Below are 27,811 nucleotides of genomic sequence, written 5' to 3'. Positions count from 1 at the left end.
GTTTGTTTCCAAATAATCCATCATGTTATCTGCAATAATGCCTGTGAGTAATTTGAAGGTTGTTGGCAAGCATGTTATTGGTCTGTAGTTTTCTCGTGTTGTTCCTTTAGTTGTATCTTTCTGAATCAAGTATGTTTTTCCAGTTGTCAACCATTCATCAATTTGGCCCTTTTGTAAAATTTCATTCAGTTGCCTGGCCAATATTGCATGTAAACTGGTCAGATATTTGAGCCAGAAACCATGTAATTGGTCCTTTCCAGGTGATGTCCAATTCTTTACCTTTTTACTCGATTTTTGACCATCTCAGTTGTTATTTCTAATACTTGCATTTGTTTGTTGCCAATGCTTTTCTCAAAGTCATGTATCCACTTTGCTTCCTTGTTGTAGTCCTTTGCATTTTCCCACAATTCTTTCCAGAATTCAACTGTGGCCTGTTTTTCTGGTTTTTCACTTTTGGTGTCACCATTCACATTAAGACTTTGATAAAAACGCCGTTGGTCTGATCGAAATTGCTGATTTTGTTTATATTGGATGATTCGTGCCTCATATCTTTCAATTTTTCTAGCTGTTGCTGTTATCTGCTGTTTTACAATCTCTACAGCTTCATTGATGTTTCTTGTATCCAATCTATATCTTCTGATTAGCCAATCTATGATTTTGTTGTTTTTAAGCCGTTGTTCATGCATGTTCTTTAAGTTACTGGCATCTGCTCTTAATTTTTTGATTTTTTGTTCTAAACGGATTTTCCACTTTGGCTTTGATGCTTTTTCTGTTGTGTGACTAGGTACTTTACTTTTAATGCCTAGTTCATTAGTGACTATTACAGCTGCGCTGTACATTAACTGGTTTGTTTCCAAGATGGATTCCGGTTCAATTGTTGAAAACACTGCATTAACCATTTTCATGATAGGGGCCAAAATTTTCTTAGGCACAGTTTTTAGTGATGGTAAACGTTGCCTTTCCTCATTAAGCAGAAAATGCTCCATGATCTTATCCTTCAATTCTTTTTGTTTTTGAGTTAGTTCATCAGTTGGTTCAGTGATAACTGGTTCTAGTGGTGGTGATGTTATTTCCTCCCCGAGAGCTTCTTCTGGGAGTTCTACTATAATGTCTTTAGTTGTGTCTTGAATATCAGTTATTTCCGCTTGTGATATTGTTTTTTGGGTTTTGCAATTTGCCTGAATTTCCTCATGTTCAACTTCACTAAACACTTTATTCCGTATAATAAATCGCCTTTGATCTGCTAGTCGTTGTTCACTAACATTTGAATCTGGATATTGTTGTTTCCATAATTCATACATTCGCTTTAAATAGCCTCTTTTTTTCTGGCTCTGAGTTGTAGTAACAGGCCATTATGGCACGGTTTTCATCTGCACTATATTTTTGTCGTTTTGTTGGCTGGTCCACTTGTAGCCCACTTGTCGATGGATGTCCAGGGACCCCAACATCCGCCGCGGCCCTTGTTAACCCGCGCGACGACCGATGCGGTATGGAATTCTTATTTGTTTTTTTCACCATATTGTATGGGTTGGCGGGTTTTTTTTTACGGGACTAGATGCCAACCTGACCCCAACCCTCCTCCTTTCTCATCCGGGCTTGGGACCGGCAATGGCGGAGTTATTATTATTATTATTATTATTGTTGTTGTTGTACAATTGTATCACAGCGGCCAGTTGTTTCGCCGGATTTGGCATTGGTTACTAGTCGGGCCCCACCCAGGGGCCTAGGACGTCGTAACGTATTTTCGTAATATGCGTGCAGATCCAAGCAGTGCGGCTTTTTGCATTTGACTGATGGTGATTTTGTCAATTTTTAACTGTTGTAAATGTAATTCCAGTGCTTTTGGAATAGCACCCAGTGTGCCAATTACCACTGGAATTACCACTGCTGGTTTGTGCCATAGTCGTTGAATTTCGATTTTTAAGTCCTGGTATCTTGCGATTTTTTCATGTTCCTTCTCGGCGACCCTGCTATCACCTGGTATTGCGATGTCTATGATTGTGACTCTATTTTTCTCAACCAGTGTGATGTCTGGTGTATTATGCGCCAGTATTTTGTCGGTTTGTATATGGAAATCCCACAAGATCTTGACCATCTGATTTTCTGTGACTCTTTCAGGCTGATGTTCCCACCAGTTTGTTGCTGTTTTAATATTATAATTTTTGCACAAATTCCAATGGATCATTTGTGCTACTGAATTGTGCCGCAATTTATAATCAGTCTGCGCGATTTTTTTACAGCAGCTGAGTATGTGATCAACAGTTTCGTCAGCTTCTTTGCAAAGTCTGCATTTGGCATCATCAGAGGATTTTTTGATTTTGGCCTTAATGGCATTTGTGCGGAAAGCTTGTTCTTGCGCAGCCAGGATTAGTGACTCTGTTTCTTTCTTTAATGTACCTGTTTTTAACCATAACCAAGTTTGTTCCCTGTCCACTTTATCTTTTATTTTTTCCAGAAATTGACCATGCAGTGCTTTGTTCTGCCAACTCTCCATTCTTGATTTTATCACATCTTTTCTGTATTCTTGTTTTGTCTGTTGGGCCTTCAGTAGATTTTTGTTCTTTACTTCGATTAATAGATGTTCTTGACTTTCTTTTAAATAATCAGCCAGTGCATGTTTTTCTTCTTCAACTGTTTGCTTCACTTGTAATAATCCTCTGCCACCTGATTTTCGGGGCAGATATAGTCTATCAGTATCACCACGTGGATGTAAACTGTAGTGCATTGTCATTAGTTTCCTGGTTTTTCGGTCCAAAAGGTCCAAATCAGCTTGTGTCCAGTTAACTATGCCAGCTGTGTATCTTATAACTGGTATTGCCCAGGTATTTATGGCTTTGATTGTATTTCCACCATTCAATTTAGATTTCAAAATTTTCCTAACTCTGTTGGTGTACTCTCGCCTGACAATAGTTTTTACTTCTCCATGCTTGATGTTATCCAACTGCAGAATGCCTAAGTATTTGTAGGCTTCATTTTCTTTGCATTTAATTAGTTGGCCATTGGGCATTTCAATTCCCTCAGATGCAGTGATTTTGCCCCTTTTTATGGATACAGTGGCGCATTTTTCCATGCCAAACTGCATTGAAATATCGGTGCTGAATACTCGGACTGTATTTGTCAATGATTGGATTTCTATTTCTGACTTTCCATAGAGTTTCAAATCATCCATATATAGTAAATGCGAAATTTTTTCAGCTTTTTGGCTGTTTGGTAGCCTAATTTCATTTTTTTTAAGATTACTGATAGTGGGATCATTGCGATGATGAAGAGAAGAGGTGAAAGTGAATCACCCTGGAAAATTCCTCGCTTGATATTAACCATTCTGTAGCTCTCATTCCCTACTGCCAACTCAGTTCTCCATTGTTTCATTGCCTTTTCAGTAAAGGATGTAATATTTTTGCTAATGCCAGTTGTTTCTAAGCATTTTATGATCCAACTATGTGGCAGTGAGTCAAATGCCTTTTTGTAATCAATCCAGACCATATTCAAGTTTGTTTTTCTGTTCTTACAATTTTCTAATATCATTTTATCAATTAGAAGCTGATCTTTTGTGCCCCTGCTCCTTCTTTTGTTGCCTTTTTGCTCTACTGGCAAGATGTTGTTTGTTTCCAAATAATCCATCATGTTATCTGCAATAATGCCTGTGAGTAATTTGAAGGTTGTTGGCAAGCATGTTATTGGTCTATAGTTTTCAGGTGTTGTTCCTTTAGTTGGATCTTTCTGAATCAAGTATGTTTTTCCAGTTGTCAACCATTCATCAATTTGGCCCTTTTGTAAAATTTCATTCAGTTGCCTGGCCAATATTTCATGTAAACTGGTCAGATATTTGAGCCAGAAACCATGTAATTGGTCCTTTCCAGGTGATGTCCAATTCTTTACCTTTTTAACTCGATTTTTGACCATCTCAGATGTTATTTCTAATACTTGCATTTGTTTGTTGCCAATGCTTTTCTCAAAGTCATGTATCCACTTTGCTTCCTTGTTGTAGTCCTTTGCATTTTCCCACAATTCTTTCCAGAATTCAACTGTGGCCTGTTTTTCTGGTTTTTCACTTTTGGTGTCACCATTTACATTAAGACTTTGATAAAAATGCCGTTGGTCTGATCGAAATTGCTGATTTTGTTTATATTGGATGATTCGTGCCTCATATCTTTCAATTTTTCTAGCTGTTGCTGTTATCTGCTGTTTTACAATCTCTACAGCTTCATTGATGTTTCTTGTATCCAATCTATATCTCCTGATTAGCCTATCTATGATTTTGTTGTATTATTATTATTATTATTATTTTAATAACAATTATAGTCAAATGAAAATGGATATATGATGATGGTGACATGTATGAATATTTGAGTTAAAATGTTTGAGTTAACATGAATTATGTTTGTTGACTGTGGAAGAGATGCGCAAAAGTCTATTTGTAACCAACTGATACACTCTCTATAGCATGTAAAGAAGGATGTTGTATTTGTTTTAAATTAAAAATCATTTTTTTTATTAAAAATATAAATAAATAAAATTAGGTCCCGGACGAGGGGAGCTTTGTGAACCACAGACCTGGAATTTAGCAACAACAGCCTGAGACAAGGGCCCTGACAGTTCTCGCCATCTGGCCCTGGAGTGGAACTAGCAGGACCGGAAGGAGGGATCTCTGTGACATAGCAAACCCTCCTTCCCCGGTAATGGCTAGCCCTGAAGTTCCCGTCATACCTGCCTCTCCCCATAGTGACAGTAATACTCCGGCCCACCCCCGCACCCGTAGACCCCATATCCCCTCCCACAGCCCCTGCTCCATCCAGCAGACAATTCATGACACTCATTCTGGGATGGGAGGTAGGCCTGGGCCCCCTGCCACTTCTGCGATAGCATTCAGTGGAGGAGGCACCAGGCTGTACTCTCAATCCTCTCATACATACATAGCCACTCATCCATGCATTCCCCACATAAGTCAATTAAAACACAAAAAATACAGCAATAATGAAGTTAAAAAGTGGGTACAGACATCAACCAGGCACACCATTCACACCACATTCCTAAAATCTATGGAGCACTGCGCAAGTGTGATATAAAATAGTCAATGGTGCGGGGAGGAAAGGGAGAGCTGCTCCGTCCCTCTCCCTTCCTCCAGGTCCCGAAAAAGGCACCCAAGGCCGAAGGTCCTAAGTCCGTATATAGGGAACAAGCTGCAGTCGTTACCAGTATAACAAACTTTTTCATGTTCACTGCAGCGATGGTATTTCTTGAAAAGACGAAGTGAGAAAGAACATAGAGAAGGAGAAGTTGAGGAGGCTCCAACCGGGGCCAGGGACGGTGGTCACTGGGAAAGATGTTCAGCTAGTCTCTGAGTGCCCCGCCTATCCGAGGTTTGAAGCGCCAGAAGTAAGATGGACTAAGTGATGGCGCTATCTGAGGCGGCAGGCTTGGGACAGCTTTGGGTGGTGGTGGGCTTAATAGAGGAAAATAAAAATGCAGTCCAAAAGCCGCATTTGAAAAGAGCCAGGTGTCAGTTAATGAGAGGCCCCATAGCGGTGACGGCAAAGTGCAAGAGAATTTGCACCGAAGGAAGAGGCCAGGTCGAAGGGAAGAGGGAGGGGGGATGTCCAAAAGAGCCACAATGGCGGCAGATGAAACCAGCCACCCACTCTCGCCTAGTATAATCCCAGACTGACCACCTTCTCCGGGGGGTGATGGACAGCCCGACTCAGGCCCAAAGTCTCCTCACAGTTAGAAAAGTGTCATTGAAAATGCCGGAAATGCTGGGAACGCTGAGAACACTGCCCAGAGGCATCGCCATCAGCGCAACGCCACCATCGCCGCCACCAACCGGCATAGAAGTAGACAAGAGCAACAGCAACAGCACTTAGTGGGCGCCACCAGAGAATTTGCATTGAAGGGAGAGGCCGAGCCGAAGGGAAAGGGGGAGGGGGGAGTGTCCAGAAAAGCCGTAATGGCTGCAGATGAAAGCAGTCACCCCCTCTCACCCAGTATAGTCCCCGACTGATCGCCTTCTCCGTGGGGCGCTGGATAGCCCGACACAAATCCCAACGCTCCTCATGATCGAAAAGCTGCCATTGCAGCTGCCTTTGAAGCTGCCGGAAACGTTGAAAACGGTGAAGGCACTGCCCAGAGGCGCCGCCGTCAGCGCTGCGTCGCCATTGCCGCCGCCGACTGGCACAGAGACAATCGAGAGCCACAGCACCACGTGGGAACCGCCCTAGAGTGGCGACCCCCCAGGTAACTTGTCTCTTCGGGTCCCCTGGAGCTTGCTCTTCTATAGGAACCTCTCCTCGCCCAGTTATCAGATCTAAATCCATGGGTTTTCAGGTTCTTTTCATCTTCTGCAGTCAGAGCAACAGGTTTTGGCAGCTATTCTCAGCTTGCACATGCGCAACATTCTTGCTGTTCGGCTGCCTAACAAAATTCCCCATTTTAAGAAAATTTTGCCTTTTAAATTTCCCAGCAATATCAACCTTTAAAGCCAGTGATGAATAAAAGTGAATATTATCAGATTCATGCAACCATAAAGTTAATTAGCATGTTTTGTTCCACTGGAGAGCTGCAATTAAGAAAAAGATTGTGTCCTGGTGTATATTTCTGCTAATTCACTTGCTAAATTTAAAGTAAGGTAATGTATTTTTTTTCTGGCAAAAAAGTAAAAATGAAGAGGAAGATTTTTTCCATAGGACACCAAGTTGCTTACCATCTGTTCGTGCAATACATGCCAACGTTTGTAATTTTTGAATGTTGATCTCTACTAATTAAGGCAAAATTGTAAAACTTTATCTTGTGGTTATCAATTTTATTAAAACAGAATAGCTAGAGCTTCTGACTGCTGCTTTTTGACAATCAATTCAAATGAAATCTAAAAGAGGAAAAACTCTCATGTAGTATTTTCAAAAACTTTCGTTCATCCTGACTTTCAATTTTCACATGCCTCTCCCTTATATCCATATGAGCTGGGAGACTAAAAAGGAGGAATACTTTTCTACAATGGTCATTTTTAACTTGTTATCCTACCCAAGACAGTGCAATGTATAATTCAGAATATCAAAGAATGACTTAACAATTATGAATTGTAGTCTGTACTTCATTTGGATCTCCATCCCAGTCTTTGCATGTTAGGACAAACAGAAAAGTCTGGGGGAAAGGCTTTTTGAGCATGTGGTGCATTTTTCTTTTAGGCCATCTGTTAGGAACGGATGAATCTGTCAGTTTTTCTCCCACATTCCAATATTTTTTATTTCTTAAGTTCATTTCAGCTTGTATGTGCATGTAGTGTGAATGAATGTATATATACACATATAGATATGCATACATACATGCACACATACATGTATACAGACACGCATACAAGCATACACATCAAAGGTTTTATTAAAAGATGACCTAAACAAAAGTTTCATTCACTGGCAGTCCTCTGATCAAATGCAATATTTGTTGCTCTGGTTAGAATTTCACATTTGAGAAGATCATTTAGCACCTGCCTGCAGATGGTTGTTAAAATTGTGGAATGATAAGAAAAACAAGCTGGCAACCTTTCTTCTCCACTGCCAACATGACTAGATAAACAGGGAGTATACAGAGCTGAATAGCCAAAACTAGACACGGTTCAGTTTCATTTTCTTCTACATTTATTTAATGCACACTTGGAAGATATGAACTGAATTAATTCCATCCTAAATTATGCTCTGGGTTGTTAATCCTGTCAGAGTAGACCAAGTATAGAAGGCTTGTGATCATTCTGATGCTTGGACCAGATTCCTCATCATCTCTGTCTATGGGTTCTAATTGTACAAACTAGAAATTGAAAACATCTGGAGTGTCACACATTCCCCACCTCTGACTTCTCTTTATATAAAAGACACCTCTCTATATAAAAACCAAGTACCATTCACTCATCACAAAATCTCCAGAACCGTAAAGCCTACAAACTTGAAATTTAGCACGTATGTTCCTCTTGGCTTCTAAGTACTTACTAAATCCATTTTGAAAGGATTTTTTGAAATGACCATCAGATCATTAGTATTTCTTATACAGTAATTAACATGCTCTGATGCTAAGGAGTTCTATTCCCTCTCCCCACCTGAAAAGAACTCTGTTCCAACTGCCAGTTGCCTTATATTAACATGCTTTGATGCTAAGGAGTTAGACATTCTACTCCCCCTCCCCACCTGAAAAGAACTCTGTTTCATCTACCAGTTGCCTCACATTCCATTACCTCAGTTCAAACTGGCAGACGTTCCACTCCTTCACTCAGAAGCCGCCTGGGGCTCCTTACAGTACTAAAAGTTGGTACCTCATCAAAATGTCTACACTTTCCACCTATGGAATTGCTTCAGGACTCAAGGTGGCGGAAGCGGTATCCCCTCATGTGTTTCAATCACTGACCACCACTGAGCCAATGGATTGTGAACCAAATTTCTCTTGCATAGCCTGATCACATAGTTTCTTTGTGAAGCACAGGTATCCAGCTAGTACATGATATTTGACAATGAAAAAAGAATATAGTCTTTCTGAAGCAGACACACAGAAAGCAGAAGGAATTTGTGGTATGCTAAGGTATACTATGAAAGGAGTCTGGAAAATCACCCACAAACAGAATATAATATGTTAACTTTCTGATTCATGCTTATACATGTTCATGGATTAACATTATGACATCAAATAACTGATTCAAAACAAAGTTGAATGTGAATTACTCACCACTCTGATTGCTACACAAATATAATTTTTTCACGTATGGTTTAAAATGGCATAGGGCGGCTATTGTAAATTATATCATAAAGGAGTCATGGAGAATATGTAAGAGAATCCTCAGACTCTTTATCCTTTGCATGAAAACAGTTGGTTTACAAACAGCTTGCTTATTCTTGAAATAATGGATTTATGGCACTCTTGTAATTGCAGATATTCCTGGAAAGAAACAGATTGCCTACAATTCCACAAAACATGTACTTGCTGATACTTTCATGATCTAATGCATTACAGATTAGCAATTTATGGGTTACATGGCACCATTAGATATTTTGATTATGGTTCACCCTACATTTCCAGTTCTTCTTGCTATAAATTTGGGCAGTGCCATGGCTCAGCAGTTAAGACACTGGGCTTGTCAGATGGAAAGCTGACAGCCCAAGTTTGAGACCCAAGCATCATGTGATAGGATGAGCACTCATTTTTATTTAGCTCCTGCCAATTTAGCGGTTTGAAATCATGATAGTTCATGTGGATAAATAGGTACCACTTCAGTGGGGAAGAAACAGTGCTCCACAATGCCATACTGGCCACATGATCATAAACACGTCTTTGGACTGGCTAAACTCTTGAAACAGAGATGAGTGCCACCCCCAATAATTGGCAATGACTACTAGAGTAAAATTTGCCGGGACTCTTTTCTTTCTTTCCCTATAAATTAGCAATCTGTTCAGGGATGGGTTCCAGCAGGGACTACTGTTGGCTTGCTTGTGGGTGGTGCTGCATGCACGCTTCACTTGTGTGCACACGCTTGATGCATGCTGGATGTGCATGCATAATGCAATAAAAATTGTTCTGCACGTGCACAGTGAAGATGGCAGCGCCAACTAGGGAACCAGTTCGGGGGTGTGGCAGGTCTGGGTTGCTGCAGTTACAACAACTACAAGTTTGGCCCAACCGTCTGAACCGGTAGGAACCCACCACTGAATCTGTTGTTAGGAGCTATTGTAGACAGTAAGCGCATGATGGTCAGGAAGAAGGTGCATCTTCATGGTCCATTCCAAAATAATTATTTACTTATTTCAATATTTTATTTTATTTTTATTGTAGTTGGGGGATTTGGGGAGTTGAAGTCCACATGTCTTAAAGTTACTAAGGTTGAGAAATGCTGTAATACCCTATGATATCCTATGTATGTGTAATTCACACAGCAGCCAGAGTTTCATTTAAATGGAAGGATGGCAGATAAGAAGGATGCCTAAACTTGCATTAATTGATTCCTCCATTTCAAACTTTTTAGTTAAGATGGGATTTCTGCATGTAGGAAACTGTGTTTTTTCTGTTTACTCTTCAAGACCAGTTCTGGAGAACAGGTAGCAGGAATTTTGAGTAGTTTGGGGAACCAGTAAATACCACCTCTGACTGGCCCCACCCCCATCTATTCTTTGCCTTCCGAGTCCCTGCTGATCTGGAGGAAATGGGGATTTTGTACTATCCTTCCCCTGGAGTGGGGTGGGAATGGAGAGTTTACAGTATCCTTTCTCTGCCACGACCACCAAGCCACACGCACAGAACGGGTAGTAATTTTTTTTGAATCCCACCACTAATATGGATATATTAATTCTTCAGGATAGCCCAAGGGAAAGGATGTGTTGGAATGTGGGAAAGAAACATATGAGTGTGTGTGATTTTTTCTGAAAGTAAAAGGAACATTGATCCTGCTTAGATTTGCCCATGTCTGAAATTCATTCCCAAATATACCACTCAATATTACATATTGCAGTTGTGGACATAAGAAGAGGTTGCTGGATCATACCAAAGGTCCATTTGCTCTAATTTCTGTGTGAGATGCAGAATAACCAGGTACATCAAGAAATTCTGCAAGGACATGCAAGTGCTGGCCCTTTTCACTGCTGGTTTCCAGAAGGTGTACGTTTTACTGTACTGATTCAGCAAATATGAGTTAATTGTCTGAATCATGAGACCTTGTGAGTCCTATCCTCTCTTTTATATCAATTGATGGTCAGTAAGACCACTGGGAGCATATAGTCCTTTGTGCATGTATATTTGGCACAAAAGACTTTTTGCAACATGCATCAAGCAGATGTATTGCTTCTTTTGAAGTGAGGAGGGTCTCCAATTGGAGAATGTCCTGTGGAAAGCCCTTCTCAAAGAACTTCTCTGCAGCAACTTCACTCAACTCAAGGCAACGGTCAAACATGTTTTTTTTTTTTTACTCATGCATTACATATTATTAGTTCATCATATGTACAGGTTGCGGGTGGGTGGGGGAGTAAAGGCAAGATGGCTGTAACTGTACAATGGAATAAAAGTATAGGAGCTGTGGTGATGGAGTAGTTAGACTATATTGCAGGCTAATTCAACACACTGCCAGGAGTTTGATCCTGACTGAGTCAAAGTTGACTCAGCCTTCCAGCCTTCCATGGTCAGTAAAAAAGTACCCAGATTGTTGGGGGCAATATGCTGACTCTGTAAACTGCTTAGGGAGGCCGTAAATCTAAGTGCTGTTGCTACAGGGCTTCTTGGCCAACATTTGACTTTTTGATCCCTCCCCTTCATCTCACATTAAGATTGATCTACCTGGGTTTTTTGTTGGTTTTTTTTTTTTTTACTTTTGGTCTGTCTTACTGAATTAGTTATTTCAATCATTTCATTTTCTGAACCACTATGTTTGCTTGGAGCGTCTTTTATTTTATTTTTTGTCGCTTTGGATAGGCTAGGCTTGCTCTGAAATTTAATGATGAAAGGCAGACTGTTTATACATGTTTCAAATCATGGAATATATTTAAAATGATTGAATTTCTAGAGGAATAATCTCCCTAATGAAAAGATATCAGCGAAGCTTGTATCAGATCCTATAATCATTCATTCAAGCATGACTCTTACTTGCACCTCACGCTAATTTTCATCCATAACCTTTCAACGTATTGTTGATAAAGGCGTTTCATGTAATTAGCTAATAACGATGTTAGCCAAGAGATGGCCAATTGATTTTCAAAAGTCCAGTAAATTGATGAAACAACATATTTTCTAAAAGTTGTTCATAAAACATATTGGTACACTTTCCCAGTACATTACTGAAAGACTCCACCTGTATTTCAATTAGCTTCCTGCCAATTCATCTGTGATATTCCTTAATGTATTCATTTATAGTGATTAAACCTTCAGCAGGTACCTTCTCAAATTTGACATTCACGGCCTCTAGTACGACGTCTGTATTACTTGAAGCACTCTCATTTGCTTAGCATATCATATTCATTGATGAGTAGCAAGTGTAGAGGTATGAATACGAGTCCTAAGTATGCGCTTCAAGTTAGCACAGTGCCTTAGAACTCAATCAGACAGGTGGTGAAAGGTATTTAGCATGCATCTCACTATCAATGTCAAGATGCAAGGACAATAAAATGCTAGGAGCATATTTCCCTACTGGTTGTCTGACAGATTTTAGATGGGTTAACTCATCCAAATGTCAGAAGGCTGCACGGTGACTTAAATAAAACAGGAAAATATGAAGGGATTGTTTTCCAATGCTATATTCGTGGGAAAAGTATAAGGGCATTAAGGATTTTTTAAAAAAAATACAGAAACACTAAGGTACATTTTAGAATACTATTCTTCAAACTTGGCAACTTTAAGATGTATGGACTTCAACTTCCCAGTCATCCAATTCGGGGAATTGAAGTCCACACATCTTAAAGTTGCCAAGTTTTAGAAACATCCCCTTTAATAATATGCTCTGAAGTGATTCACAAATGACTTAATTCATTCCTTCAACATAGCAGGGAATGGATCATACAGAACAAGGTTGATAATGGAAATACATAAATACTATATTCTATGAGCATTTTATATCAGATGTTATTCTATGAAACTAGAGACGACAAACCACTAGAATCTTATTTATTGGCTGATTTTACTGAGAGGAACAGGTTGAGCTTAATTCCAGAAATATATAATGGCCCTGAATTCATAACCTATTTGATTCTAGGGAGGTATTATTTTTGGCTCTGGAAGAGGTTACACTCCCACAACCCATAATTGACTTGTGCCTGAGTCACTTTCTGATTGAATTATTGCAATGTGCTACGCATGGAATTACAGTTGAGGAGAATTTGGAAACTACGACTGCTCCACGGTGTAGGGGATGGCTTGCCCATAGCCACTTCAGAAACTGTGTTTTTTAAAAAAGTAACCTAATTTTATGAATATGAGGAACTCAGAATTGGTTTTGATTGAAGTGTCCTGAATTAAAAATATTTTTTCCCCTGAATGATTCCTTTGTCCCATTAGCAGCTTTGTAGAATGTGTGAGGGAACTGTAGGAAAAGCTGCCATAAGATAAAACTTCACACTCTTATTGTTAATATTATTACTTATAAATATTAATTTTATTTATATTTCATATTTTTAAACCACCCCTGGCCCTCAACTCTCTCGCTTTGTCTCTCACCCTCCCCCCTTCTCCTTCTTCCTTTCCCTCCTTCCTTCCACTGGGGAAAAAAAGATATATGAATTTATAGAAAAATAGAGAAAATAGGATGTGAAGTGGTGAATCCATCAAAGTACTTAATGCAAAGACTCTTATCTCCAGGAAAGAGACTCTGTACATTTCAAAGATCAGAACTTTGCTGAATGACATGCTATTCTAGGGAAGGAAACTGTAGAGTGGAATTATGATCACTAAAAGAGGATGATCAAAATAGCCTGAGAAGCACAAGAATTGCCACACACTATAAACTCTGGCGGAGCAACTTGTTTACCATAGCTAGCACCAGATGCTTCAGAGAGGCTCAGAAGTAGGGTTGTTGTTCATCTCCAATTTTTAATTGTCAAAATATGGCTAAATTAAGGAAGCCAATAAACATGTCTGATTTATTTTCATGCTTTTGTTCTTTTTAGCCATGCTTTAATATATATACAGTAAATAAGCATTTGTTAACAAAGGTAAGAAAAAAATGACATAATTATCAGTAGAATATGCAAGTTTTGAAATAATTTTTAGATAATATAAATCTTAGCTGGAGCGCCTGTGTTTTTTTTTTTTTAATAAATGTTTTTTAATTTTAGTTTAAAACAGGTACACATCTTTCTTTACATCTGTAGAAAATGTATCAATCAATTACAGATAAGTTTTGGTACATCTCCTCCACAGTCAACCAATATAACTCATATTAACTAAAACATTATTATATATCCATTTTCATTTAACTGTAATTATTATTTAGAAATATTGATGAAAGAAATAATCTTGAACAATCCCTGCCCACACCGGTGGGAGAGGAAAAAATCAAAAAAAAAGAAAAAAAAAAGAAAGGACAGATAAAAAATAAAAATTAAAATAGAAAATAAAAATTAAAAATAATATAAAAATAGACAAAAAACGACAAGGGACAAAGCAGGAAAACAAAACAAAACACAGGTGTCTATCATGAGAAAAAAAAAGAAGTATATCAACTGGTTACAACATGCTTTGGTGCTTCTCTTCCATTAACTCATATTAATTCAAATATCTTAACTCGAATATTTACCATATCAACATCATTATACCTCCAGTTTTAATTACCTATGGTTATTTAAACATCCTTCATCCTTAGCTATGCATTACATAATTAATCCATAACACATGCTGACAATTCATTTACTTATTTGTAAAATCCTCTATTATCAAATCCTCATATCCTATTTTAGCTGGACATCCATAATATTTAATTATCTCATATATCATAACATTTTCCCAGTGTTGACTAACATTTAATTGTATGTATTTTATTTAGTTTTTTAATAGTGATAATTATTGTAGTTAATACTCTTTATGTATAATCTTCCAATTGTTAGTTGTCATATCAACTCCACATTATATACATTACTATCAATATCAATTATTATTCAACTATATCTGTTACAAGAAAAAGCAATTAGGTTTAACTAGTTTTCAATTGTATTCTTCAATCTATCAGCCAGTTCCAAATTATATATATTACTATCCATATCAGTCATTATTCAGCTATATCTATTACACATTAAGGTAATCAGATTTAGCTAGATTTTAAATTACGTTCTTCCATCTATCAGCCAGTGTCTCTCCAATAGCAAGATCTTCTCCAGCCAATTGCCACGCGTTGGATAAATTTACCAAATGTTTTCATAAGCAAATCCAGACAAAGATATTTTGGCACCTTTGGACTCTGAATGTCAGTGATGAAATAATAATGTTGTCCTAGGCTTGCAAAATTTTCCAAATTAACTTTAATTCTCAAGGGTGGATTTTCCATTCCTCCTGCACTCTGTCTTTTTAAATGAGTCTTCTTTATAACTCCCCCCCTCCTTTCTTCCTCTCAGATAGACCAGACACCATTTCTCACATTTTCCGTTTGTATTTCAGGAGCATTTAAACATTCAACGATCTCAGTTTTTGCTTCATATTTTAAAATCAGATGATCCAATTTTCTTTCCAGTCTTTGATAAGAATCAAAGAGTCCTCTGCATGCGGAAAAAAGTATCTGAAATGAAATCTTAGAGGTATTTTGGGACGCCATGATGTGTCGCAGTTAATAATTGCAAGCTCTTTTTTTTTTTCCACAGACTTCTTAGTTTCTTACAGGCTGTGCAATCTTATCTGATCGTAAACAAAGCGAAGTAATAAAGTAATAAAAGTGTCGAATCGTGACGGACTAATTAGTAGAAAATAAATTTTACGATCCACTTAGGGAGATTCAGAGGGGGGAGGATGTCAAGGAGTTTCTTGAAGCATTTAAGAAGTAAAGTAACCACCAGCCATAAATCCATTAAAAAAGCCAATTCGCCGCTAAGTTTTCCTGTTCTTTGGTTTCAGTTATCTTAAATTTTTAACGCGAACAGTCTCTCTTGGATAATAAAATCAGCTTACCAGATGACATCACTTCTACCATTCTTCGGGGCAACCTGCAGTTTCAGTTAGCACGCAGCTAATCCAAAAAGGAATTGGCACGAGGAGTTAATACCCCCCCCCAGAGACTTGCGGGTGTCTCTGAGGTCCTGGGTCTCTCCTCACCTTCACTGTCGTCTATGGGACAGCTAGAGTTCAAAGAACCCGTCCAAAAATCCTTCGGTATAGAGGAATTTCAGGAGTAGCCTGAAACTCCATCTTCTCACTGCTAAGCCCCGCCTTCTTCTCCTGGAGCGCCTGTGTTTTAATGGGTCTTGGACATACTGTACTACCAATGGTGGGTTTCCATTTGTTTTACTACTGGTTTGTTTGTGTGTGTGCGCTCGTGCATGCACGCTCCTGCAATGCTCCTGCGCATGCACAGAGGCATCAGGGAGAGTGGGCAGAGCCTCCCGCCGCTGCGACTACCGGTTCGCCTGATCCGGCCTGAACTGTCAGAAACCCACCTCTGTGTACTACCCATTGTTGGGGTGAGAGACAGGAGTCTCACTATAAGGCTTCCACTATACTTCAAAGCCCTTCCTTCCTCACGTACATTGGTAGGTGAACATTACTAGGTGAGATTGTGGTTTGAGTATTGTGTTTTGCAGTCATTCCTCATAATGAAGCCCAAATGATGAAATATTCCTTGTGATATCATAGAACTGTGATGGTGAATTTATGCATGCATGCCACAGGCCCACTCTGTGGGCACACCAGCTGTCACCCCAGCTCAGCTTCATCATACATGCGCGTGCACCTCCCACTGGCCAGCTGGTTTTTGAGGCTCTGCCACTCATGTGGGGGGACTGGGTGCATGCAGAAGCTGTGTGCACATGCATGGGACCAGGGGCAGCATGGGGAGGTCGTGCACAAGTGCGGGGCTGGGGGAGCATAGGGGTCATGTGCGCATGCATGGGAGCGGGGCACACATGGGGGAGTCTCACACATGCATGGGGGCATGTGGGAGGGGTTCACACCCATATTACATTATAGGTGAGCTTTTGACATGCAATGGCAAAAAGGTTAGCCATCAATGTCATGGAACATTCTTTGCCCATTCTTATTTGCATTGTGATGTTATACAAAATAATATGAAGGGAAGATTTTATAATCCCTGTGGTGATATGTGTACTATCACAGAATAGAGTAATTTAACATGGTTAAAACCCAACTCATCCATAGGTGAGGAAAATCCGAACAGGAAAGTGTGCTGGATATGTTTGCCATCCTGATTTATTTGCAAAAATAATAAAGGCAGGATACAAATAAATGAATGGGCACACTGTATACTTGCCTATTTTGCATATTTGGATAATGACTTCTGGGAAGATATGCACAGTTACTGTGAGTAGGGCAACTTCCAAGACAGTTATTTGAAAAACGGAATGACAGGAAAAGATGATCTCATCTTCTTGTAGCCATAAAGCTCTTTGGTTGTAGAGAATAAGGGAGATGACTTTGACAGAGACAGGCAGGTTCTATTACCCAAAGTGACAAGGGGAAAAATGTATTTTAAGTCCAAAACAAGTAGAAAGTCTATGGAAGCAGCTCAGACAGATACATCCCTAATTTATGTGGATATCAGTACAAGAGAAGACACAACCCAATCAGACCTGCAAGATTCTGTTATTATAGCCACTCTTCACAAAATAGTTTCCATTTTCCTGTGTAGTTGATTCCTTGTCTGATCTACCTCATGGTGCTGACATTGGACCAATTTCAGTTTTATTTATTCTAGAAGTTGTTCTGAAGTGAACAAATATTTTCCTTGAAAACAGGGTAGGAAAAATTAATATATAAGAAAAATGGAGATGAAAATAACAAATGGGTAGAACTCACTTGGACCTACAAGAATCATATTTGAAAGAGTATTATTTTCAGATACTTCAAGACATGGTTAAAAATTCTGGACAAAGCTGGAATGAATTTAAGTGAGGAAAACCAGAGCAATGAGGGCAGTGGAAACTAACAAATCTAGTTATGGAAAACTTCCTAATGATAAGACTGGTTGAACCAAGTATTGTGGAAGTGCTAGTTCTCTTCGAAAAATGAGTTCCACAGCCATCTCTTGATATATGGTACTTTAATCTGGATTCATGCATTAAGCAAGTGGACATGACTAAATGCTACATGATGATGATGATGATTTGTAATAAATTAGATACAAGTTATCTAATTTTTTGTGGCCTGAGCTCCCAATGTATGCATTTAAACTATCAGCCAATCTGCTGCTTATTATTTGGGAACACAGAGCCTCTAACAAAAGATAATGTCTGAAATAATAACCGTGGAGGATTGCATAATAACAATAGCTGGAGCTCAGATCTAAATAACATTTTTTTAAAGCAGGAGAATATCCCTCCCGTTGGCATCTTTTCTCATAGCTTGTACACCAAGTTCCAGACTAATATAATTTATAACATTTGACTTATAATGTCCCTGAGTGAAGAGGTTTCACAATGCAAAACACAGCAGAAACTGAATACATCTAACTACAGTTTGCGAGCCTGAGTCCTTCTATAATAACAGTGGTAATGAATGATGAAAGAATGTTCTGTTGAACAGCTGAGTGAATACATACTACATTTGGAGGTAATTACAAAACAGCTGTGAAGAGAGAAAAGAAAAAAATCAATTGTTTCTGCTTGTCAATGGCCACTTTTCAACAGTAAGGAAGAAAAAAAAGAATGCAGGATGAGATGTTGCAATGAACAAATCATCATTTATCCTCTGTTGATTGTTTTAATACTGCTGGACCTATGTTATCTGAATTGTCACTTATATTAATGTTTTGGTGGGGAAAACTGCAGAAGACAGTGGATACAATTTTCTGTTTATTTTATTCTAGACTGCAGGTGTACCACCATTATTTCTAGGGTAAAAGCAAATGCAACAAACCATAAACTTCCCCTATTTTTTATTACCCCAAGGCCCTTTTCAGCAGAGCTTTGCAAAGATTCAAAGTGATGCTACATTTCAGTGAAGCTTAGAATTTTCATTGTGAAGCAGGGTGGACTCCCACTGCTTAGAAAAAACAGAACGCTTAGCTTCTGCACATGAACAGACATATGGAGTCACCTGAAGTGCCCCAAAGAGGAGAAGTGTGGCACCTCTGCTCCCCAAATAAGTGAATTGTGTCATTTCCACATGCAAAGCATTTTGTTGAAGTGAAACTCAACTTCAACATGTAGGCCTATTTTTCAGCCATTTGTAAAATGGGGAGGATCCAAGCAGAAGAAATGTTATGTAGTTAAACCCCATTTAATGGTCATACAGACCATTTACCTATTAGACTACACTTCCACAAAGCAATTAACTTGGTTGACCTTAACCTGATCAAACTTCCTTACTAAAAACTGTATGAAACATCACCAGGGATATAAAATCCCTATCATCTTTCACCTGAAACAGCATTGGCAAATTTCATCTCATCATTAATCTTTTTCTCATTAACCAGATAAGCAATAGTAGGCATGGATTAGCCCCTGCAAACAATCAATGTTTGGGAGGTCACAAAGATAAGGCACTGAAGAAGTTTCTTGGATGAGAAGTGAAATGTTTTCAAGAGAAAAAAAACTAAGAAAGTCCAGTTGCCTTTTGAACAGCACTTTTGGGACAACCATGCTTTGGATAGACATCTTTGGGTGGGTTTTTATTGCCAACCATAGATAATTTTGTAATTCATACATTAATTTTTTCAAATAATCCTTTTTGCCAGCTCTTTTTCTTGAAGGACTAAATAAACAACGGACAGTAATTAAAATAGGCATCCCCATGTCCTAGCTGAGGAGTTAGCTCACTCCTCTGCATGAATGAGTCTTCTATGAACTATGAAGTTCATAGAACTTCTATGAAGATTTAATCATCCAGGCCCAGGAAGGAGGGTTGATCTTTGTGACACCTTGTCTATGACAGTTTCTGAACTGGAAGGGTATGTCTATAGTTAGGTAAAAGCTAAGGATCTTCTGGTGTACTGACCATCCTGCTCCCTCCTTGGACTCCTGGACATGATTATTGGGCTAATGGTTTCATCTTCTAGTTCAGGGCTGTCAAACTCCTGGCCCATGGGCTGGATGTGTCACATGCTGGCCATGCCCATGCTTGGTCAAGCAAAGGGGAAAAAAGTCCCAATTCATCATGTGACACCACTTTGATGATGTGAGGTTGACACCCCTACTCTAATTGGTTAACTGTAGAGGGTGAAGTGGGGCTCAGTGGTGGATTCCTACTGGTAGTGTTTTGGTGGCCTAGCCTACCATGCTTCCAAAGTGGTTCCCCAGTTGGCGCTGTCAGAAGCACCATCTTGTTTTTCAGTTCTGTGCATGTGCAGAACAATTTTAATTGCACTGTGCATGCATGGTCAGTGTGCATCAAGTGTGCGCATCAAGCGTGCCCATCAAGCATGTGCACATGAAGCATGCACACGAGTGAACCAATAGTAGTGCCAGCTGGAACTCACCCCTGTGGAGCTGATAGGCTGCAGTCATTCATGGTGACAGGTAATCTTTGATATAACACATATAGGTGGCTGTATTAGATATCATTTATGCAATGGAACAGTTGTTTTATTATTTAGATATGGAGGGTATTACCCTCATTCCAGTGACGTGCAGTCAGGTGAGGCAGGGGAGGCACAGCCTCACCACTGTCATCATGAAAAGAAAATGTAAAAGGAAAAAGGTGAGAGCTGAGGTCAGGCTGAGCTAGTTGCTGCCTCACCGTGGATGACTCTGCTTAACTGTTTAAAAAAGCCTCTAAAAAGCGCCCTCTCCTATGAGGCAGGAGAACTGCATGCTTCATCTAGTCTGACTTTAGGTGTTTTATGACTACTTGAGCAGAGTTAAGCAAGGGTTAAAAGCCTAAAAATTCCTGACGTAGGTGAGGCACAAAGTTCTCCTGCCTCATAGGAGAGGGCGCTCGTTTGGGTGGGGCTTCTTCAGAGACCCGAGGCAAGAGCAGAGTTGAAATCCTCTCTGAAACAGCTGGAAAAGGTACGTATGGGTCGAGGGAAGGGGGGGAATTCAAACTTCATCCTCCTTGTGCGGGGATTTGGGCAAAGGCTGGAGGGAAGTGCTTTCCTGCCCCAAGTGTAGTTTGATTGCAGGTAGAGCCACGTTGCCTTTTCAAACCTGTAATCAGTGAAGCTGGGCTGGATCCTTCCGGGGCTGAGGGAAAGTGTGTGCGCTCCAGTATGGCTCTTTGACTGGCTTCCGGCCTCCTCCTGTGGTCTCCTTGCTGGTGCTCTTCCCTCCAATCCAATTGTGTATGTGTGTGTGTGTGTGTGTGTGTGTGTGTGTGTGTCTTTGTTTAAGAGAGAGTGAGTGAGAGAGAGGGAAGGGGGTAGGAGAGATAGTCCAATCCATTTTCTGTGTGTGTGTGTGTGTGTGTGTGTGTTTGAGAGAGGGGGGAGGGAGAGAGAGAGGGAGGAAGGAGGGAAAGGGAGAAGAAAAAGAAAAAGAAAGAAGGAAACTTCTTTCGCAAAGGAGAAAAACAAATGCTGTTGCTTTAAATCGGAACTGAGCATACCTGGCTGTGGAATTCTGGGAATTGAAGTCCACAAGTCTAAAAAAATTTGAAACCCACCACTGTGTCAGTGCCTCACTAGCCATAAACCTCACCGCACGTCACTGCCTCATTCCTTTATTAGGAATGTTAGATGATTTCCTGATCTAACTGTAATTGAGAAACTATCAATATCTTATGTATGGTTGGATGCATTTGGATGATCTCTCTCAGGTGCCTCATGGATACACACATTTCTGGGGAACACAAGGGAGTTGCTCAACAATCTGTCAAGTGAGCTTCTCAAGGGCTGACAATAGGTAGCACAAGCTTGTGCACTTATTCACACAAGCATCTTGGATCACTTCACTGGTTGTGAAACATCTTATGATATTTTTGGATTGGACCCTTTTATTGAAATGATAAAGCCAGTCATTCAGGAAGTAGGGATATAGAGAAAAATGGAAATCTGATTGATTTAATTGTCTGCTTTAGAAACTGTTTAGATATAAAGGGTGGGACTGGATTTACTTTTTTGATTTACTTTTTGCTTGTTTTTACATGGTAATTCTAGGAAGCACTTCAGAAAAGCAGCAGTTTCTGAATAGTGTACCATGCTGTTGTTAGGCCACAGGTGTCAATCGTCACCTTAATCATCACATGTATGGAACAAAAAAGGACACCACAATGATGAGATTGTAGAAGATTGTTCTGCAAAGACTCAGCTATGCAGGTCTGTGCATGTGCGAGGAACATGTCTACCAAGCTCACCGCTCCGGCCCTGTACAAGAAAAACAGCCAGTAAAGAGGAGTAATTGAGCTCAGAAATTGAGCCGGAGAGAGGCCAAGGTACGAGGTATTTTTCGGGGACCTGGTGAACTGGAGAGATATTGCTCTCCAAGGCTACCGTTTGGGAAAGACGCCGACGCCGCTCGGAAGACGCCGCGGCCCAGCTGGTCTGAGAGAGCCCCGACCCTCCTGCAACTGCTGCCCTGACTGCCGCGACTGCCATTGTGCCGCTGGCTCACTGATGCCGACTTGAGAACACCGCGGCTCAGCTTTCGGAAGACGCCGTGGCCCAGCTGCGGGGGGAGCTTTGATCTTCCCGCGACTGCTGCTCTGGCTGCCGCGACCACCGCTGTGCTGTTTGCTGGCTCGCTAGCCCGCTGGCTCGTTGATGCTGCTGTAAGAACGCCACGGCTCAGCTGCTCGGAGGATGCCATGGCCCAGCTGTTTTGGGGGAGCCCCGACCCTGCTACGACTGCCGCCCTGACTGCCGCAACCACCGTTGTGCTGCTGCTGGCTCGATGTCCCGCTGGCTCGCTGAGGCCACTCTGAGAACACCGCGGCTCAGCTGTTGAGTGGGGCGCCCCCCCACTCCACTGTGGACGCAGCTTTTTTCAGCTTTGGATTCGGACTGCCAGGGGGGTTGGTACGACTATTCCCATGGACCGACTGCTGCAAATTCGGCCTTTGACCACCTTTGACCACCATTTGGCCTTTGACCACCATGACCGGCCTTTCGGCTCTCGCTGCCGCTGCCACTGCTATCCATGCTTACTTTGCCTTCCGACCACCCCTGCCCCTGCCTTCATCCTCAGGACCACCATTTTAGAGTGAGCTGGGATTCTTGAACCCACTTCTGGCCTCGCTGAGACTCCCGTATATTACCCTTCATACTATTCTGCACCTCAATCTTTGCAGAAAGAAAAAGCAAGGGACGAAGATGACATGGGCAGGGAGCCTGCTCTGTACCTCCCCCAACCGACATTAATCTTCCAATCACTTCAGACTTTGGACCTTTGCTGGACTCTGCAGAGGAGAAGATTAAGAACATTAAGACCTCCTCTCTCATATTAGTACAAGCCTTGTACGAATTTTGCACAGTTGCGCAATTTTTTAATTCGTATGGTGAGTGTATGTGATATGTATGCGATTGAGTGAATGATCCCACTTTTTATTAACCTATTATCATTGTATTCTGTGTTTTTAACTGCTACGTGGGACTGCTTGGGTGAATGGATGTGTATGTTGAAAGGACTGGGATTACAGCCTGGTGCCGCCTACATCGAGTGCTATTGCAGAAGTGTTAGGGGGGCCAGGCCTACCTCCAGTCCTAGAATGCTTGATTTAAATGGCCTGCCAGAGAGAGCAGAGGTTACGGGGGGGAGTGGGGTCTACGGGCACGGGGATGGGCTGGAACATTATGGTCATGATGGGGAGGGGCAGGTACAGCAGGAGCTTTAGGGCTAGCCATTCCTTACCAGGGAAGGAGGGTAAGCTACGTCACAGCGATCCCTCCTTCCGGCCCTATTAGTTCCACTCCAAGGCCAGATGGCGAGAGTTGTCAGGGCCCTGGTCTCAGGCTGTTGTTGCTAAATGCCAGGTCTGTGGTTCACAAGGCTCCCCTCGTCCGGGACCTAATATTAGACGAGGGGGCAGACCTGGCATGTATTACTGAAACCTGACTGGGCCCGGAGGGAGGAGTCCCCCTCACTGAAATGTGCCCAGAAGGGTTTCAGGTGCTTCATCAGCTGCGACCCCAGGAAAGGGGGGTCATCCGAGGGTCATTAGTTCCTCGTAGGATCCCTGCTCCGGAGCTTGTCAGGTGTGAGTCCTTGTTGGTGAAGTTGGATCTTGCGGGTCAAGTGGGCTTGTTGTTAACGTACCTTCCTCCCAACAGCGTTGCAACAGCCCTCCCCTCGCTCCTTGAGTCAGTAGCCAAGCTGGCGGTCAAGTTTCCCAGGCTTATGGTGCTGGGGGATTTCAACCTGCCTTCGCTCGGTGAACGCTCTGATGGGGTGCAGGAGTTCATGGCTTCCATGACGGCCATGGACTTGACCCAAGTAATCGGGGGTTCGACTCACTCAGCAGGTCACACACTTGACCTCGTATTCCTCTCGGAGCAGTGGACACGTGATCTAGAGTTGAGGGGTATTAAGATCTTGCCCTTGTCATGGTCTGATCATTTCGTACTGAGGCTTGACTTTCGGAAACCACTCCTCCACTGTAGGGAGGAGGAACCGATTAGGTGGTTCCGCCCCAGGCGCCTGATGGACCCTATGGGATTTCAGACGGCACTTGGAGAAATACCTGATGCTCTCGTCCACAGTCTCGTGGAGTCCTTAGTCGCTGCGTGGAATACAGCGGTGGTGGGGGCTCTAAACCGGATTGCACCTTTACGGCCTCTCCGAGGTAACGGATCCAGGCGGACTCCTTGGTTCACCAAGGAACTCCGGGAGATGAAGCGCCAAAAGAGACACCTAGAGCGCTGCTGGAGGGCCAGTAACTCTGAGTCAGACCGAGCACTGATGAGAGCCTATCAGAGCCTATCTCGTGGCAATACGGGCGACGAAATGTGCGCATTTTGCCGCTTTTATTGCATCCGCTGAATCGTGCCCAGCCGCCTTGTTTAGAATAACCCACTCCCTCTTGAAAGGGAGGGACGCAGATGACTCTTTACAAGGTAGAACTGAGGAATTTGTTCAGTTTCTAACTGATAAAGTCACTCGGATTCGGACAGATCTGGACTCCAATTGCACGGTACCAGCCGAGGTACCAGGGGAAGGTCTTGAGTGGAGCTTATGGAGCGAGTTTCAACTTGTCGCTCCTGAGGAAGTGAACAAGGCCATGGGAGCGGTGAGTGCCTCCACTTGTATACTGCACCTGCGCCCCTCCTGGCTGGTCTCGACCAGCAGGGAGGTAACATGTGGCTGGATCCAAACGATAGTTAACACCTCTCTCCAGGAGGGATCCTTTCCTCTCCTCTTAAAGGATGCGGTGGTGAGACCCCTCCTGAAGAAACCTTCTCTGAATCCAGCCATCTTGAGTAACTATTGTCCAGTCTCCAACCTCCCCTTTGTAGGGAAGGTTGTTGAGAAAGTGGTGGCCTTTCAACTCCGGCGGTCCTTGGATGAAAACAATTATCTGGATTCCTTTCAGTCTGGATTCAGGCCTGGGTACATGACGGAAACTGCTTTGGTCGCGCTGATCGATGATCTCTGGAGAGCCAGGGATAGGGGTCACTCCTCTATCCTAGTGCTCCTTGACCTCTCAGCGGCCTTCAATACCATCGACCATGGTATCCTTCTGCGACGGTTGCGGGAGGTGGGGGTGGGAGGGACCATTCTTCGGTGGTTCTCCTCCTACCTCTTGGACAGGTCGCAGTCGGTGTTGGTCGGAGGGCAGAGGTCGACCCCTAGGCCCCTCAACCATGGGGTGCCGCAGGGTTCGGTCCTGTCCCCCCTCCTATTTAACATCTACATGAAGCCACTGGGTGAGATCATACGCCGGCAATGGGATTAAATATCATCAATATGCGAATGATACACAGTTGTATCTGTCCGCGCCATGCCAATTCAGTGAAGCGGTAGAAGTGATGTGCCAGTGCCTGGAGGCTGTTAGGATCTGGATGGGAATGAACAAGTTTGCACTCAATCCTGACAAGACCGAGTGGCTATCGATGCTCCCTCCCAAAGATGGTCCAGCTATTCCATCTCTTAGCCTGGGGGGTGAAATTATACGCCCCTCAGAGAGGGTTTGCAATTTGGGAGTCCTCCTGGACCCGCAGCTGACTTTAGAACATCATCTGTCCGCTGTGACCAGGGGGACCTTTGCCCAGGTTCGCCTGGTGCACCAATTGCGAACCTACCTGGACCGGGAGGCCCTTTGGATAGTCACTCACGCCCTTGTGACCTCAAGACTGGACTACTGTAACACGCTCTACATGGGACTGCCCTTGAAGAGTGTTCAAAGACTTAGCTTGTCCAGAATGCAGCCACGCGAGTGATTGTGGGTGCACCTCGGTACACCTACGCCACACCTATCCTCCACGAGTTGCACTGGCTGCCCATTGGTCTCCAGACACGCTTCAAGGTGCTAGTCATTACTTTTAAAGCCCTCCATGGTATCGGACCTGGGTACTTGAGAGATCGCCTCCTGCCAATTACCTCCCAAAGACCTATTAGATCCCACTGACTAGGCCTCCTCCGAATTCCATCTGCCAGCCAATGTCGGCTGGCAACTCCTCGGGGGAGGGCCTTCTCTTGGCTACTCTGGTCCTCTGGAACGATCTCCCCATTGAGATCCGGACCCTAACCACCCTCCCAGCTTTCCGCAAAGCAACTAAATCCTGGCTGTTCCAGCAGGCCTGGGCTGTTGAATTTTCCAGCCCCATCCGAGTTTACGACTGTTGCTGTATTTTAAATTGTTTGTCTTTTATTTTGTACCCCCCTTCCCCTTCAGATTGTTAGCCGCCCTGAGTCCCTCGGGAGTAGGGCGGCATACAAACTAAATAAATAAACAAACAAACAAACAAACAAACAAACAAATAATAAACAAATGGGTCTTTGTGCTCCTATCAAGTAACTGTCAAATAATTTACTAAGACTGTATTACTATCATTCTTCTCTTCCTTCCTAGTATCTATCTCTTCCCACTTATGACTATAACCATGTCGCTTGTATCTTTCAATTTTATTGTTTTATTTGTTTCCTAGTAAGATTTGATAGCTTATTAGTAACTGACTTGTATGTTTTTATTCTTGATGAATGTATTTTATTCTCCTTATATACACTGAGATCATATGCACCAAATATATCACACTTGTACCAATCACACTTGGCCAATAAAGAATTCTATTCTATTCTATTCTATTGTTGTAATATAGTTGCAGAACCACGCTGAATCACACAGGAGAAAACAAACTCCTAAAACTCCATAACATCCTGATAGTGCATAACATAACATTCTGAGATGTGCCCTACCAATGACGTCCAGGATTTGACCATATATAGACTGAGCAGTAGATTAGAAATTGTACTTTTACAGGCTGTTTTTAAGCACATGCTATTGCTCCTCCTGCCTTTGTCCTATCTCAATAAAAGGGGCTACCAGACCCCCAATCTGGGTCGTCGCTCCATCCCGAGAAAGGTTGTCTCCTGTGTTTTCTCAACATTGGCCTCATGGGTGAACCACGGGAACGTTACATTTGGTGACCCCGACGTGATCGACGTGACGTGTCACCAGCCTTTCACTCATCCCCGACTGGGCAAAGTCTCGCAACCAGGGCCGGCTGTCAGCGAACGGAGAACCCTCCCAAATCGTGAGTATGGGCTCAGGCTTCTCGAAGGCTCAGACTGCACACCTGCAGGAGCTTCGGGATCTCCCCAAATTCTCCATTGCAATCTCTCAAGCAGCAGATCGCCTGCTTCCCATTGCAATCTCTCAAGCGGCAGGTCGCCCGCTTTCCCTTTCCCCGAAAAAACATTTCCTCTCTCTATTGGCTTACATCTAAGAATTGTCCCATTTACCCTGAGAAGGGCTCTCTTAAAGTCTCCTTATGGATCAAATTGGGTATTTATTTCCATGAGAACCTCAAGCCCCGCCAGAAGTTCTCACTACTTGGAGACTTCTTGTAAGATGCCTTCAAATTCATGAGGAAGATATGCAGGGGGCTGCTTTTAAGCCTTCGGCAACATCTCCCCCATGCTACGAGGAGATTGCCCCTCCTGCTAGCCAGGCGATGGCCCTCTCCAAGACCCCTCCAACTCCCCTGGCCCCTCCGGAAGAGAAGGTTTCCCCTCTCCCTTCTGCCCCTTCCCCCGCCCCGCAAGTGTGGCGTAGCCCTCTCCAAGACGCCCTGCACGATGCTTTCAATCAAGGGGACATGGAATTGGCACAGAATTGTTTC

This window comes from Thamnophis elegans, chromosome 4 (assembly GCF_009769535.1).
Source record: "Thamnophis elegans isolate rThaEle1 chromosome 4, rThaEle1.pri, whole genome shotgun sequence".
NCBI lineage: Eukaryota > Metazoa > Chordata > Lepidosauria > Squamata > Colubridae > Thamnophis > Thamnophis elegans.
This window is presented reverse-complemented; position numbering follows the sequence as displayed.